Raw genomic sequence first — 17,590 nt, 5'->3', positions numbered from 1 at the left:
AGCAGAGTAGGCATAATAACCGAAAGTACCAAAGCGCTTGCATACGACATACAAATCATACATATAAGGTACGGAGGACAAATATAATGATCATCATATACATACCGTAACACACCATAACATCATAACCGATCATGTGAGATGCCATTAACCGATGTGGGATTGGCCTAAACCAATGTGGGATTGGCCTAAACCAATGTGAGATTGGCCTAAACCATTGCAGGGAATTTTTCCTCACCGCCGGGTTTGCCCCATCACTGACGGCCGATTCCCAACCGAGCATATTCCGAAATCCATACATATAACATATAACGTGGCATATATACACGCACGAGAAAGGGCTCGGCGTACCCGGACACATCGAACACCATAATATACACGGTTCCCGAAGGGGCTCGGCGAGCCAGGACACATCAAAGTTTGCGTAATAACAATAGACTTGGCGAAAAATGTAACAACAAAATACACGAACGGAGTTATGAGTAACCAAATACGGTATAAAACAATTTCAAGACTTAATATGTTAATCCCGAGAACCCATCATTTTATAAGCCAAGCATTAGTCCATCGGATTTTCTTAGTATCACTCGGGAACATATCAAGACTCAATCATAGGTGCAAAATCATGCATAAGATCATTAACATAAACTTAAAGGTAAGTCCATGAAATCGGGATAATAGTCATATCATATCCTTTCAAAGTCGTCGAGTACATAAAGGAGAGTCGCGGGACAGAATGGGTGTCGACCCGGCGCTTATGGAAAAACATAGTCAGTCATCAATTTTTTGAGCATATCGAGCGATCCGGTTCGGAAAGTTACGGACTTTCGTAGTTTTGAATCATTTAGGAACAAAAGCTTTTAAAAACCAAACTTTTATGCAACTTTTAAACCTAGTCATACAAAAGACATAAGGGCCAATATTTCATCATATCAAGCATACGAAGACCAAGAAACAAATAAGATCACGGACATGTAGGCGGATCGCGAGAGTAAATTTCCTCGAGGCTCGTGTCATAATTTACGACTAAGGCATGCCAAAAGAAGGAAGGGCCAAGCTTTACATACCTCGTCCGCCCTCGAAGCCCCAATTTCCCAAATCTACAAATACCTCATCAAACATTAGCTAAAAAGTGAGGACCGATTCAAAAACGAATATCAAATTCTACGAAATTTGGGCGGGTAAATAGGCCAACCCCGGGGGGGGGCCAAATCAACAACAATAATACCAACAACCAACCTAGGAACATCAATAATCAATCCAGAAGCATATAGCATTAGTAACCCTTTACATCATTCGACAATATTAGTTATATTTGATTCAACGAGCATTCAAGAAACGACATGTAACATACATTCTGATACTATGAACCCGTACCTGCTTATTCAAGACACATTTTAAACACAACATTTCAAACATCCGTAATACTCCGCGGTGCCTCAACTATAACACATTATAATTTCCAAATCATGACCCCAATTCACTCCATGTCTTCTCATAAATATGTCATCACAAGCATCAAATTACAACATCAATCTTGAGTCATTAAACTCCATTTGAATCCACGTAACAACAACAACTAAAACACCAATATTAATTCATTCTTTGCCACTTCTACGGGACCAATATTCGGCCAACACTACACATGCACATATTGATGATTCTAACTCGTTTCTTCACACTACACAACTCAACATGCTACATAAAATTGGGTCAACTTGACACAACACACACACGCTTACACGAGTACACCGGCCTCGAGCCTACGACATATGTCATATTTCATTATTTTTCATCCATTTTTTAGCATACTACAACATGCATACATCATTCATAACACATAAAACAAAGATTAAATCTTACCTTTCTTCCTTCAACTTCACAACTAGCTAAGGTTAGCTAGGATGAAAACTAGCGGTTTGATCACTCCAACAACGCTTCCACGTTAACTAGGGACCTCCAATTAGTGGATTTGCACCAAGAAAATATTTTTGGGATGGCTCAAATTGGACTTGAATTTTTCTTGGCTTGGCCGAATAGGTGCTATTGTTGTTCATCAAGTTCCTCTTTTTTTTTTCTAAGTGTTGGAATGTTGAAAGATGAATACTTAATCATCTTTTAAGCTCTCCATATATTATACAAGTGTCCATGGCCCACGCATGGGTTGGACGATTAAATTGGCCACAAAATGTGTGGGACCATACCAACACCGCGGCCAAAAGGGCCTTTTTTTTTCCAATAATTCCCGACTTTCGATTATTCCGAGCACCCGGTCCCCGAATGTTTCCATACCAACTTGATTCATGAACACATTATGTCTCAAAACGGCTTAGGTCAAAAATCCGCTTTTAGTCCCTAACTTATCATAGTTAACCCGGATTGTCTCAATGTACGAAATACAGGATATAACAAGGTCGCTCTCCGATTGGTTGGTTTGATGCATTCAAGGTGATACCATAGTGTATCGATTTGTTGAGAGAATCCTTGGATAAGGTGGCGATTCGGAAAACTCGCGACTCGAGGAGGCAAAGGAGTATGCAAATCGGAAGGTTCGCAATATGGAGTTTATGGTTGGTGATCAGGATTTCTTGAAAGGTTCATCCATGAAGGGTGTAATGAGATTTTAGCTAAGCCCGGGTTCATTAGCGAGATTATTGGCATGAGGTAGTAAATTGGCATTACCACCATGTGTTTGGCGGGTGTTCACCACTCAATTTTTATGTCAACCATTTCGGTGTATTTAATGGGACTCGGTGCTACTTGATCAGAATCTGTCCTTTGGGAATGAGCCGGTGGCAATCATCGATAAGCAAGTCATAAAGTTGAAATCAAAATAGATAGCTTAAGTGAAGGTGAAATAGAAGCACCAACCAGTTGAGGAGGCGACATGGGAGACCAAGGCGGATATGCAAAGTAGATATCCCCAGCTCCTTACCGATTCAGGTACCTTACCTTATTTTTTTACGTTCGAGGACGAACGTTTATTTAATTGGTGGTGTAACAGATTTTCGAGCTTTCCTCTTTTTCCCCAAATTTCCCTTTTGGTAGTTTTATTTTAGTGTTTAGGACTTGCGGGGATGCGTGGCCCCATTCACAAAGCACTCGGGTGAGTTTCGATCAGTTTTGGTGAGTTTTAAAGAGCATAGGCTAAAGGAATGAAAAAGGGTTGACCAAAGTCAACATCGGTGTGTTTTCATCATTTTTGAAGTTTCAACGATTCCACTAGGTGCGGAATGTCATTTATGATTTAGTTGAGCTTTTGATTCGGGTCCTGAGTCGTTAGGGTAAGATTTGAGTCTGTGATTAGAATTATAGGTTTGGCGATTTTGGAGTTCACGGTGGTCAACACCAGGTCAAGGCGACCTCTTTTAGAAAATTCAAGTGTACGAGTGAGTTCGTATCATGTTTTATGACATAAATGCATATTTGGTTTGTGTCGGGGGGTTTCGTGTGAGTTTTGATGATCCATTCCGAGTTTGGAGGCAACCAGAAAATTTTGGTGTCTAGTTTTTGGTTTCCATCTTCGCGTTCGCGAGGGAGGGGATGTGATTGCATGGTCGCGTTAGCGTGCGCCTCCTCGCATTAGTGAAAAGGAGATAGGTTGGGCCGGCCAAGGCGAGAAGCCTCGAGTTCACGTATGTCCTATCGCGTTCGTGAAGGCTAAAATTTTAGGTCGGGTCGTGTGTCGTCGTGATGGCAATGGGGCTCTACGATCACGACGAAGGAATAATTACTGAATAGTGATTTATTCCGAAAGTCGATGGAACCCTTTATTTTCAATTATTTGGAGTTCTAGAGCTCGATTTTGGGTGATTTCAAGTTCCACTTTCAAGATTTTTCATTGGGGTAAGTTTTTAACTTCCATCTAGGCTTTAATCCATGATTTCTTCCTTTAATTTCCATTTAAATCCATGATTCTAAGTATGAGAATAAAGGTTTTCCCATAGATTGGGTTTAAATTAAATAATGGAATCGAAGGCTTAATTGTGGATAGATTCTCATGAAATTTAGGCTATGGACTATCTAGGCTACGGGTAAGATAAATTTATCCTCAATTTCCATTTTACCCTTGGGGTTCGAGTTTGGTTATTTTGGGCTAATTTTTGGATTCCGGACCAAAGTATAGCAATATGGGCATCGTTGGGATCGTGTGACTTGGAAGAATACAATTTTGACTATATTGAATCCCATGTCATGATAAATTACCGTTTTGATCTTTGGGGTTTGGGACGGAGTTTTAGGTTGACTTTTTTTTTTTACCCTAATTCTTTTATGGCAATATAGATATTTATAGAATTGTATTTTAACGTAGATTTTGTGTTTGATAGACTTCGATCATTCGAAAGCACCCGGAAAGGAAAGGCGTTGGCTTGAGGATTTGTGGCTCCAGTTCCGCCTCGAGTTAGGTTACGATTTATTCTTTAGACTCCGATTGGAGGGCATAGTTTATAAATATTGAAGGAATATTGGACGTGATGGGGGGTCCCACCTTAGTGACTGTGATAAATCACTTGGGTGGGTACCGGTGTAACTGTATAGGTTGTTGTGACGATTAGTGATTTGAGATCGGGAATACATATTAGGGCCTTCAGGCATGGTGGTGGTGATAAATTCACTATGTTAGTATGATTGTTGATTATGTAGGCCATGAGAGAAATATTGTGGTGGTGATAAATTCACTGTGTTAGTATGATTGTTGATTACGTAGGCCATGAGAGAAATATTGATAAACACTTGTAATTACTTGATGTCACTTACCTCATGACTCCATGAATTGTATGACTTGTGAAAGAATGATACATGTTGGTGCTTGAGTTGAAATATTTTAGAGACCATGATATACATATGTTTATCCATTCATACATGACATGTGCTTGATAGACCTATGGTACTTGATATGTTGCATGCATGCATTTATTCATACATATTGATGGATAAATGGTGAAGGAGGTAAGATTGAGAATCATCATTGTGATGTTATATGGGATCGGGTTGCACGCCGCAACATATATCTAATTTATGGATCGGGTTGCACGCCTTAATAGGGGATCGGGTTGCACACCGCAATAGGGTATATGGACCTCGCGAGTCTCTCACGGGTCATGACTACGTGGCAAAGCCCGTAGCATGTGTGTACCAGGTTTGACATTGGCCATTGCATTGCATTCATACTTTTATATATTCATCATTCCCTATCTGCCTTATGTGCTACGTGCTTACATGTCCTATTGTGATCTAAACTATCGGGCGTAGTTGGTGAAATTAAGTTGAATTGTTGTGACGAGTGTTTAGCTTCAGTCTTTATATTTTGTATATGTGTTTCCCTTCATTATCTGCCTATGAGACCTACGATTACTAGTGTTGTACTCATACTACACTTCTGCACTCTTTTTTGTGATGTGCAGATACCGCTCCCTGTTTCAGCTCAGAACCTTGTGGCTTCCCAAGGTAGTGTGTTCGAGACATTCAGGATAAGTCAGTACATAGTTGACCCGCGGCCCCTGGATATCTCTTTTGTAGTTGTTTTCAGTTTATTTTACAGACAACTTATTTCGTCCCACGAGACTTATATCAGACTATTCTAGTGTTCTTGTGCTACTAGATCATGTTTGGGATTTTATGAGAATGAGATTACTTTTTGCACTTACCTTATTTTATGACACTACAGATTTATGTTCTTGTGTATCGCTGTTTTCTTGTTACCTTTTAAATATTTATCCGACTCTTGGCAATGGTTCACCTACCGGTTGAATCGTGTAGGTACCATCATGGCTCACGAAATGGGTTGTGACATCAATATATATCTAGTTATTTCTATATATATCCATTTTACCATGATGATGAGGACAAGCACAACAAACCATAAGAACAAGCAAATTGTCTTGTAATTCTTGACAAACAAAATTGAATTGAAACCAATCAAACAATGAAGAAGCTTGAGGACTTTCTCATTACAACTACAAATGAGAGGGGGAAATAATTAACTGCCTAAGTATGATGATTTGTATAAATATATAGTTAGCTTAACTTCCTAACTAAAACTAGCCAAAGCAAAATCAGAAAAGGGAATCCAAGGGAGCCAAATTCATATGGGCTCATCAATAGACTTGGGCCTCTCAGCTGGGCTAGAGTTTGAGATAGAGGACTAATAGTTCCAAATCCCTCTTAAGTTAGAGAGTGAAATCACACCCAACTTGCATAAAATGACATGATGACCAAACACCAGATAACACCTTAGCGTTATCTACAAGCTAAGAATTAGAAACATGAGATAGCTGAATGAGATCATTCTTCGCACTGGGTTTGAAACTACCATTCCACGCATTCCTGACAAAATGGAGATGGAAAGGAAATACAAACACTTTTGCTACTTACCATTTTACTTACTAAATAGTAGAGAGAATGTGTCTTAACTACGACATTCATAAATACGATAGGTTTATCCATTGTTCTTGACAATATTCCCCGCTTTGATATTACATGGACATCGTTTTCTTATTGTTAAATCCTTTGGATGTTTTTGTTTTGCCACTTCTCTTAAGTTTAAAAGTTATTTATCCGATTTTCATTGGTTATCCTTGTGGAAAGGTTCACGACCAACCAGTCGTCGTGACTAGTGCGGCGGGCACTCGTACACTATCATGCCTAACATAGCGTAAAGGGGTCTCCATAATCGATCCGGGAGCGCATCAATATATATCTAGTTATTATACATGTATATATATTTCCATTTTGGGGGATGCTGAACACAAACCACACGGACGCGAGGACAAGCACAACATGTTTAACCATAAGAACAACGGGACGGCAACCCGCCCGTACCCCGTGAACAAACATATATACAAATAACGAAATGTGTACCAAAATGCGAGCTGGACAAAGCACAAAAATAGATGAATTGGATCACCGAACACACATCAAACAGAAGAAAGGTGGTCGAAGAAATATAGAGTATTGGCGAGAATACAAATAAGAGGGGGAAAATAATTAACTGCCTAAGTGTTTGCATTTAAAATACTAATCATATATAGAATAAGTATAATAACTTCCTAACCAAAACTAGCCATATAAATGCGCGCAAAATCGTGTACCTACAGTGAGGGACTCGGAATCATATAATCATCATGGTAGCCATCATATCATCATATTCATATACCACATACGGCTCATGGGACCGGCGGACAAAACAGATCTCGGCGCCGTAACTCATCATCTTGCCGAATGTTGCATATCTCCGAACACGTCATACTTGTATCATCAGATATAACACAATAACTCATCATAGGAAACACATCATACTTCGTAACTCATCATACTTCCAAAATACCGGAATAAACATAGTGCTCATGATGATATACGGCCGGGAGAGGAGTGAAAGTGTCACACCCGTGGGAAACTATATGCATAAAACACTTACAAAGATGATAGAATAATCAAAACGAGCGTCGATTAAACCGAGATAGTCAAATCCTTAGAATATCGTTATCATATCAAATAAAACTTTAGAAATCATAGTCACGTATCAAAATCATATGCATAAAAATTAATTTCGAGATCATAAATAATTAATCACCTCGGGGGTCGGGATGATAGTCATATTAAGTTCTTTCAATCGTTAGAACTATACAAAGGAAATCGCGGGACCCACGGACATTCCACAACATGGAAGGTATGGTGACTATACGTTATAGAGAAATACAAACACTTACTTGAAATCGGCCATTTTAACATAGATCCTTTTGGAACAAACTTTTTACCACGTTTCAAATCCAATCATATCAAAGACATAAGGACCATATTTCTACCGCATTAAGATTACCAATATTAGAGAAATGAATGTCGTGGCATCGCTCGATCATAGGAATTCCTCATCAATGACCAACTAGGACATGCCAAAAGAAAGAAGGTTAGCCATATCCATTGCTAATCTCAACTAATCCTATCAAGATCTACAACAACGTCATTTGCTAGATATTACATGGATTCAATCCCTCCTTTATTCTATAAAAACGACCATCTTAAATCCTTTGGATGTTTTTGTTTTGCCACTTCAATCAATTAATGCATTCTAACATTAGAAGGTATAAAGCATTTCATTTACATTTAGGTCTATAATCAAACTAACACCGCTATTTTCGATTATTAATCCAAAACCATTCAAACAAGATTATATTTCAATCAACCGCACTGGACCAACCTAGACACTACCGATACACCAAAACAACACACTCTTTTTCTTCCATTTTCATAAACGTACCAATCCACTCGATATCGTTTCCAAGAAACCATCTTAGGATTCCATAAGCTTCTATAACAATCCATAAACGATTATCTTCCATTAAATTTCCATTGTCATCATAGAATCCACAACACGACAACCAAAATATACTAAATGAAATTAGTTCTTCAACACACTATACACACACTACTGCGACATCCATTTTTTCTACATATCTTTGCACAACCACACTATAAAACATGTAAAGAAGATTAAACCTTATTCACTTGACTTCACCCTCGGCCAAAGTTGGTAAATTGCAACAACTTCATTTGCTTGCTTCAAAAACCACTCCACGTTAACGAGGACCTTCCAATTAATAAGAAAGCTAGAAGAAAATAATTTTTTTGGTCACATTCCATTTTTTCTCACCATGGCCGAATATGCTCCCTCTCTTTTCTTTCTCGAGTTTCTTGAAATTTCTTGAGTGGAAAATGATGAAGATGACTAATTGTCATCTTATACACACATCTATAATTCATTGGCCTAGGGCCACACCACCTCCTAATTTCATGAAATGGCCAACTTTCTATAATTAACTTTTGGCCCCAAATTTTCCTTAATGTTCAACCAATAAAATTCATAAGCAACTTATGTATTAAAACAAAGTCGGAAAATAGTCTTGTCACTAACTCCATGATTAGCTCGGAATATCCCAATGCGAAATGCGGGATATAACATCAACTTCTCGACATGACCGGCATTTCTTACATTTTCTATTCCACGAGATGTGGTCTTCCATGAATATGTCTTCCCACTCTTCCCAATTTTTTTCCTTTTATTGATATTATTCCTTCTTCCGTTGTTCACCATTATGCTTATTTATTCCATCCATTCCGTATCCTTAACCGTCATTTGGGATTCTTTTTGACATTTACCTCTATTCTCCCTCGACCTTCTATTGCCCTTCCTAACGCACTACTCACTGTTGGACGAGTTTGGAGACCACCATCTTCCCAAACACAATTTTGATTACATTTGCTTGTTTTTCCCTCATCACATCGATAGCAAACTATCAGCGGTGAAATGCACGTGCGTGAGCCTCTTTACTTACATCTCCTCATTTTACTTTTTCAGTCCATTTTACCTACTAAATAGTAGAGAGAATGTGTCTTAACTGCGACATTCCTCATCAATAGGTTCCTATCCATTGTTCTCAACAATATTCCCCCTTTGAGATATTACATGGACATCCTCCTTCTTATGACCATCTTAAATCCTTTGGATGTTTTTGTTTTGCCACTTCTCTTAAGTTTGGAAGGTATAAGTTCCAATTTAGGTCTATTTCTTGTATTTTCATTGGTTATCCTTGTGGAAAGAAAGGATACAAACTTCTCAACATGACCAGCTCTTCTGTTTTCTATTCCACAGATGTGGTCTTCCATGAATATGTCTTCCCTTACTCTTCCACTCCTACTTCCATTTTTTCCTTTTATTGATATTATTCCTTCTTCCGCTGTTCACCCTTCATCTATTCCTGCTTCACCACCTCATATTCCATCCATTCCGTATCCTTCTTCACCAGTTCAGGTTCTTTTTGACCCTTCATTACCTCCTATTCTCCCTCAACCTCCTATTGCCCTTCCTCCACCTGCTCCTCCTATTGGACAGTTTTTAGAACCCACCATCTTCCCAAACACAGTTTTGATTACATTTGCTTGTTTTTCCCTCTATCCCTGTCAATAGCAAACTATCAACTGGTGAAATGCACGTGCATGAGCCTCAGTTTTACCAGCAGGCTGCATCTCACCCTGCTTGATAAGAGGCCATGCTAAAAGAATTTGAATCACTTGAGTAAAACCACACTTAGGATATAGTCCCCATACCATCTGGTAAGAAGCCTGTACCTTGTAAATGGGTCTATAAAATTAGACAAGATCTGATGGGTCTATTAAAAGGTATAAGGCAAGGCTGGTGATTAGGGGTGACACCCAAATGAGGGGATTGCTTATACTGAGACATTTTCTCTTGTTTTCAAATTTACTACCAATGAATGTCTCCTTTTTATTGTTGGAAAGAATCACTAGACAATTTTGCAACTTGATGTTAACAATGCTTTCCTCCACAATGACCTTCATGAAGATGTATATATGAAGATCTCTCCTGAAATGGTTGTTACTTCCACTGATTCTTCCATCTCTCCTTTGGTGTGTAAACTGAAAAAGTCACTTTACGGCCTCAAACAACTTCTAGACAGCGGTTTGGCAAACTGTCTGAAGCTTTGTTATCTAGAGGCTACATTGCAAGCAAGAATGACTAGTCTCTTTTTACTAAGTTTGTGGCATTAACACAAAATGCTTATGAATAGAAAATATACTATGGTGTACTCCTCGATCACCTACTATTTAATATTACAATTGCGTGCCTCCATATGCTTAACTTGCCATTATCAAGGTCATCAAAAAGTTTTATATTCCTCTTTCACCCAAAAGTGATTTGTCAAGAAAAAGAGAGAAGTAGCAAGAGGAAATGGCAGAACGTCCTGCTAGACATAAGAAAGATAAAACAATAAGTCATAGATGAGGTCAAGCATCAGATAAAACAATAAGTCATAGATGAGGTCAAGCATTCTTTCTGCCTGAAAATATCTCAACTTGTTAAAAAAAATGGGCTTGAGTCAACCTCAAAAGATTGTTCCAAGTTGAGGATCGCCCAAAATCATATAGGGATACAAATTTTCCTCCTGCTCGCTTTATGTGGCACAATTCAATACTCCCTGCACGCTTGGAGCATGGACAAGATAATATAAGGGTACACTGAAACAAGAATTGGTAGGTCTGGCTCAAATACCATATTAAGAAAATGGACATTGGGCCTAACACAACCCCAAAAGCTAATTCAAGAGGTGAGTATTACCAAACCATATAACAAGACAAATTAGCCTCCCACCCACCGATGTGGAATAATTCAACAGAACTAATTACCTACAAAAATCGCACATCATATGTTCAATGATGATTCTATTGTCGTTTTCAATCTCGTTTCGCCATTGAAGACATTTTTTCATCATCTTAGTTTTCCTCTTACCTCGAATATTAAGTTCTTTTATTAATAAACTAGCCATCTCTATAGATGCATGCTCGTGAATCTCAAGTTAAAATGCGAAATTTTAAAAATATCGAGATAAAAGAATATTTCATACTTTGCTTCAAGTATATAGTTTGTGGTCAAATTTAGCCCTACGGTTTGCACATTTTTCAAATATACACTCAGTTAACGGTTTCCCCCAATTTTCTCTTTTTTTTTTAATACCTAATTTCACTTCATAACCCTATACCAAAACAATTGTCTTACTTTCCTTATTAGTTTTTCCATAAAAGTTTGGCACATTTATATATTTAGAAACAATTTGACTTTATGCGATGATTTACAGTCACACAAATATATGAGGCTTTTTTCGGACCACATATTTTAAAAGTTTTCCTTTATTTCTTAAACTCCGTGTCAAATCAAACTAAGTTTTTGGACGAAAGAAATACTTATTTTGGGACAATTTTTATTTTTGTTTGTTAAAACACCACTTATTTTAGGATGGAGGGAGTAGTTTGATGAGGTGAAATAATATTAAGCAACCATTGAAGTGAAGGAGTACCAATGGCAGATGCAGAAACCCTAAAGCGGAACCCCTAAATCCGGAAAGACAAAATAAATAAGAACTGGGTCATCTAGAGGTGGCAATTTGAGCCCATATTTAGAAAATTTGCCCATTTTACTCACATGTTAGGGAGTTGGGTTACTCATATTTCAGGTGAGTAAATATGGGCTTTAAGTCTCTCTTTAACCCATAAAAATATGGGCAAATATGGATAAAATATGAGTATCCATATAAGAACATACTAGACCTAATAACAACTCATTTTGAAAATGAAATTTCTTTCTTTCTTACCTCCCACCCCAACTTTTTGTCTTATTTCTTACTTTATTTTTCTTTTATAAAAAGCTAAAAAAAAGAATTTTTTTTCTTACCATCCCTACCCCCCCGCCATCCCCCCCCCCCAACCCACATTCAATTTCATATATTTTTTAAAATTTTATAAAAAATGGACAAAAAAATTCTTATTTTTATTTCAATTTCAAATATTTTACTTTTATAAAAAGCTTATAAAAAAAAGAGAATTTTTTTTTCTTACCTCCCACTCCGATCCCTACCCCCACCCCCCCATATCCCCCCCCCCCCGAAAAAAACCAAAATTCAATTTCATATATTTTACCTTATAAAAGTTTATAAAAAATGGACAAAAAAATTCTTACCCCCACCCCACCCCCCACAAATTTCAATTTCAAATATTTTACTTTTATAAAAAATTTATAAAAAAAAAAAAAAAAATTTACCCCACCCCCCCCCCCAAAAAAAAAAATCAATTTCAAATATTTTACTTTTATAAAAGTTTTATAAAAATGGAGAAAAAAATTCTTACCCCCCACACCCCCTCCACGACCCCCCCCCCCCCCCCCCCACCCAAAATTTCAAATTTCATATATATTACTTCTATAAAAAAATTATAAATAATGGAAAAGAATTTCCCCCACCCCACCCTCGCCTACCTCCACCCCACCCCCCCCCCCCCCCCCAAAAAATCAATTTCATATATTTTACTTTTATAAAAAAAATTATAAAAATGGGAAAAAAAAATTCTTACCCCCCACCCACCCCCTCCACGACCCCCACGCCCACCCCTGAAATTTATATGAAAAAATTAATTTAACTTGACAAAAGAAAAAAATTATAAACATACACTTGAAATAATATTACACTTATATAATATGGATTAACCCATAACCAACCTGCCCATTTATCACCCAACCCATATTTACCCACATAAAATATGAGTGGTTTGAAACCCAACCCATTTTTGTTCAAACCAACTTCAACCAAACCAAATCCAACCAAACTCACCCATTTGCCACCCCTAGGGTCATCCAGAGGTTTTGTTAGCTTCTAAGAGGATTGAAAGACAATAAACAAGAAGTGGGTCATCCAGAGGTTTTGGTAGCTTCTAAGAGGATTGAACAGATAAGGGATTTTGAGTCTATTAAGTATGTCCAGGTAACATCTATTTATCTATTTTTCAGTTGATAAGGTATGTCCCTTCCTTGTTTTTGTATGAATTTAAAATAAATGCATTAAAAAACTACTCCCTTCGTGTTGTTACGTTTCACTTCTAGAGACACTACAAGAAAGTATAGAAATGACAATAAAAAATTTAATATTTGGCAACAACTTAATTTTATTGTTGGCAAATGAACTTTGTTGTTGGCAAATGAACTTTGTTGTTGTCAAACAATTTAATTTTGTTACCATAGCTAGGGGTGTACAAAGTAAACTGACAAACTGCACCAGACCGATAAACCGTGTCAAACCGAGAAAAAAATCCAACTAATGGTTTGGTGTTAACAAAAAAAAAAAAAAAAACCGACCTTAATTGGTTTGGTTTGGTTTTAGCTAAAAAAAGTCAAACCATACCAAACCAACCCGACATTACATTTATTCAATTAAAATATTTTATACATAGAAATATTTATTTATAATGTATATAAATATTTCTTAAATTTTTTTCGTAGTTTTTTCTCTATTATCAGATTATTTCAAGCTTGAACTTAGAATTTTGAATGTCAATAAGTTTTATATCCCATAAATGTTAGTAACTCAAAGAAAGTCCAAACCAAAACCAACTCAACACTAATTCTAACAAAAGAAATTCAATTCTACGACTAGAAATGACAATAATCTTGAAAATCTATTCTTTAGTTTTACCTAATTGGTTTAGAGAGTGAAAATATATAACTTATTTATTTTTCTTTATCATGTAATTAATACTTATTAGCCGTACTTATTTTAGCATGACTTAGTATTTTTAGATTATGGTCATTTTTTAATGGCTTATTAATTAGCAATATTTATTTTAACCAATTTTATTATTTTTTTGTTGAATATTTTAATACAATGTCATCACTCATCTCACATTTTGTGTTATTTTCTCAAGAAACACCTTAATTATATAATTTTATCTTACTAGAACTAAAGAAATATTTGAAGTAAAAGTTATATGTTTTGTATGAAGCTTTGAAAAAACCCGAGAAAACCCAAGGTTGAAAAAATCAAATTTTATTGGTTTGGTTTGGTGTATAAAGTTAAGAACCCGATGCAATTGGTTTGGTTTGGTTTGATATTTAAAAAATCCAAACCAACCCCGTCCATATACACCCTAACTATAGTATTGATTATTGTTGCAAAAAGTACTTTTGACAACCAAAAAAAAAAAGTTGTTTCACGTCGTTGCAATAACAGCCGTAGGGAAAAGTTTATGCAATAAATTTTTTTTTTTGTTGCCAAAAGTACTTTTTGCAACAATAATTAATCTGTGACAACAAAAAAAAATTATTGCCAAATATCTTTTTTCTTGTAGTGAGAATCAAACTATATTAACTTTGACTTGAAAGTACTCCCTCCATCCATTTTTATTTGTCCATGTTTAACTTGACACACCTCTTAAGGAATTAGCGAGACTTCTGCACTGTGAGTGATGTATTGCATTTCATGCAATCCCATTTTGTCTGCCAGGCAACTTCTTGATAACATTCAAGTTTTGATTTGGTACTAGCGAATGACATTCACATTGGTCGACACAGACTTTCTGGATTCAGCACCCCGTTTGTGAGCTGGCTCAATCTTTTCGGAGATTGGATACGCCAAGGCTACACATCAAGTCATTTTCAACAATTTGAGAAGACCATACAAGCATTATCAATCTGGCACAAGCAGCTGATAATGGATCACTTCATATGCTTAGAGCCAACAGAACATTCTGTCCTTCAATGTTTTGCACTAGATAACCATATATATATGTGTGTGCTGGATTGGCCTTCTTAGTGTGGATTCTCCATGGGTTCATCGCGTTCTTGGTTACTTTCTGTCAAGCAGCACCAAGTTTTCTCCAATTTACATAGTATAGCTTCAGGAAACAGCTGAAAATTCTCAAAAAACCATCTCCATTGTGATCACCGTCAGTATATAAATAGCATAAAAGGTATTAGAGGGGGCACTTATTGTATTGAGCAGTTAGATAATTCGTTACTGAGACATACTGAGTTTGACATTTCAAAAGCGAAAATCATCCTAAAAAGCATGACAGAATTAGATGGATGCAAGAACATGACTAGCGTACCGAACGAATCCCTTACATGTCTTCACATGCCCTCAATCAAGTACAAGTTTTACATAGTTTCAAAGAAACTACTAGTTGATTCATGTTGAGTGAGCAATTTAGCATCATTCACAAAAGATTTGGCTTGGACAATCAGATATTTGTATAGTAAATTACCTCATTGCATAAAATCAACAATGATGCCATACAGATAAATCAATTCCCTCGATAACAGGTAACCTCTCTTCAGGATATTCCTGTAAAGTAAAATGGTTACGCTACTTCTTTTCATTCTGCCTATTTAGTGACAATGTTAAAGGTTTCTCTTGATATATTAAAACAATTTGATAACCTTACAGGCTCCTCCTAATAAGGAAAGAAAGAAAAATGGAAAAGAAGAACATGGAAAAAAGAATATGAAATAGCAAAGCAGCACCTTATTGAGAGCACAATGGAGACACGTTTTCATTACAACATGACAAGATAATATGCATGTATAATTGCAAATCTTCATCTATTTACAAATATTCAGATACTGGAGTCGACAATTCCTTCACCGGAAGCTAGCAATTCATAAAAGAATCCAGTGTACTGAACAAATTTTAAGAACATAGGTTCAAGGTTCAAGACCATTTTAGGCTTTTGAAAGATGTTGTACAATCAAATTGTAAGTAAATTACTTTTTGTCCACAACAAATGCTTCCCAATACCTGTCCACCCCAAAATAAATACAGCCTAAAAATAAAAAACTAATGGATCTTTATAAATTGGAGCAAAATTTTCATTATTAGGTCCATCGTGTGAACCGCAATCAGTTACAAGTATGCTAATTGAAGTAACAAGTTTCTAAGTGGTCAAGAAGAACTCCAGTAGAATGCAAGTCAAAAATATCGATTAGGAGGGAAGTATACTCTTAGATGATGCAACCACATAGATTGGTAATTGGTTGCAAGGCCATGGTTTGGTCCTTAAAACTTCATAAAGTTTCCTTTAACCAAAAAATAGATAAAGTATTACGAGACATGCTGTTATTTGTAAAGAAAGAGAGAGTTTGGAACCAGGAAAAGGAGCTTGAAAAGATTACTAGCACTTTCTACCTGCTGTTCTATTTACTTTAATATGGAATCTTCCCTTTCTCTAAGGATAGAGAACTTCCTATTTGAGGAAAGGAAGGTTTGTTCTTTTTCTTTTAAAATTTTGAAGATATCAGGAAACTTAGATTAAGAGAAAGAAAAGTTACAAAGAAATAATACATTGAATGATGATTTCAATGTTTCTTTAGTCCTGTTTAAGTCAGTATTTGTTTATTATGGATCATGAAGGAACCCATAACGTCTAGAAAGATATTTTGTCTGGATGTCCAAATTAAAATGCCGGCGTACTTAAATAAGGACATGAAATTTCTTCTCCTAACAAATTTAAACCATGTTACTTATGAATGATTTTAAGATCTTTATTTAGTTCGTTTCCACTGTACCAAAGAAAGAAACATACAGCATATTCGACCACTCATCTTTAAGGCCAAAGCAAGGACAGTGGGATACTTTTAAAAAGGGAAAAGGATCAAAAATGTCTTATTCACTTTGGAAAAAAATTTAAAAAATATCTAGTTATAAATTTGGGTCAAAAATACCCCTCACGTCGTTAAAGTTTTCAAAAATAACCTTATCTTAACAGAAATTCCCAAATCCCTCAAAATAACCCGATTTGATTTTTAAACCAGTTCCATTTAAACCCGACCCGACAACATAAAAAGCTCATATGCGACCAACTTGTTCCGAGTACTACATCTGGAGCGACTAGGCACATGAGCGGGTAACCCATATGAGTTTTTTATTAGTTTGATTGGATCTAAATGGAGCGGATTTTAAAATGAAATCGGATTATTTTGAAATTTCCGTTAAGATAAGGATATATTTGAAAAGTGAAAACTTTAATGACGGGAGACATATTTTTTTATCCAAATTAGTAATGGAAGATATTTTTTTTCCATTTTCCCAAATTAGAGGGGTATTTTTGACCCTTTTCCCTTCTAAAAATGTACTTTTGGCTTAGCTGCAGTGTCCCTTTTGAAAATGGGATATTTCATTTTCTCTTGCCCGGTCAAATGGGGCACATTTCACTTTCATTGCTCTAATTTTTCTTGTTCATTTTCCACATTAGTGTT

Source organism: Lycium ferocissimum, chromosome 3 (assembly GCF_029784015.1).
Source record: "Lycium ferocissimum isolate CSIRO_LF1 chromosome 3, AGI_CSIRO_Lferr_CH_V1, whole genome shotgun sequence".
NCBI classification, from domain to species: Eukaryota; Viridiplantae; Streptophyta; class Magnoliopsida; order Solanales; family Solanaceae; genus Lycium; species Lycium ferocissimum.
Note: the sequence above shows the minus strand (reverse complement) of the source record.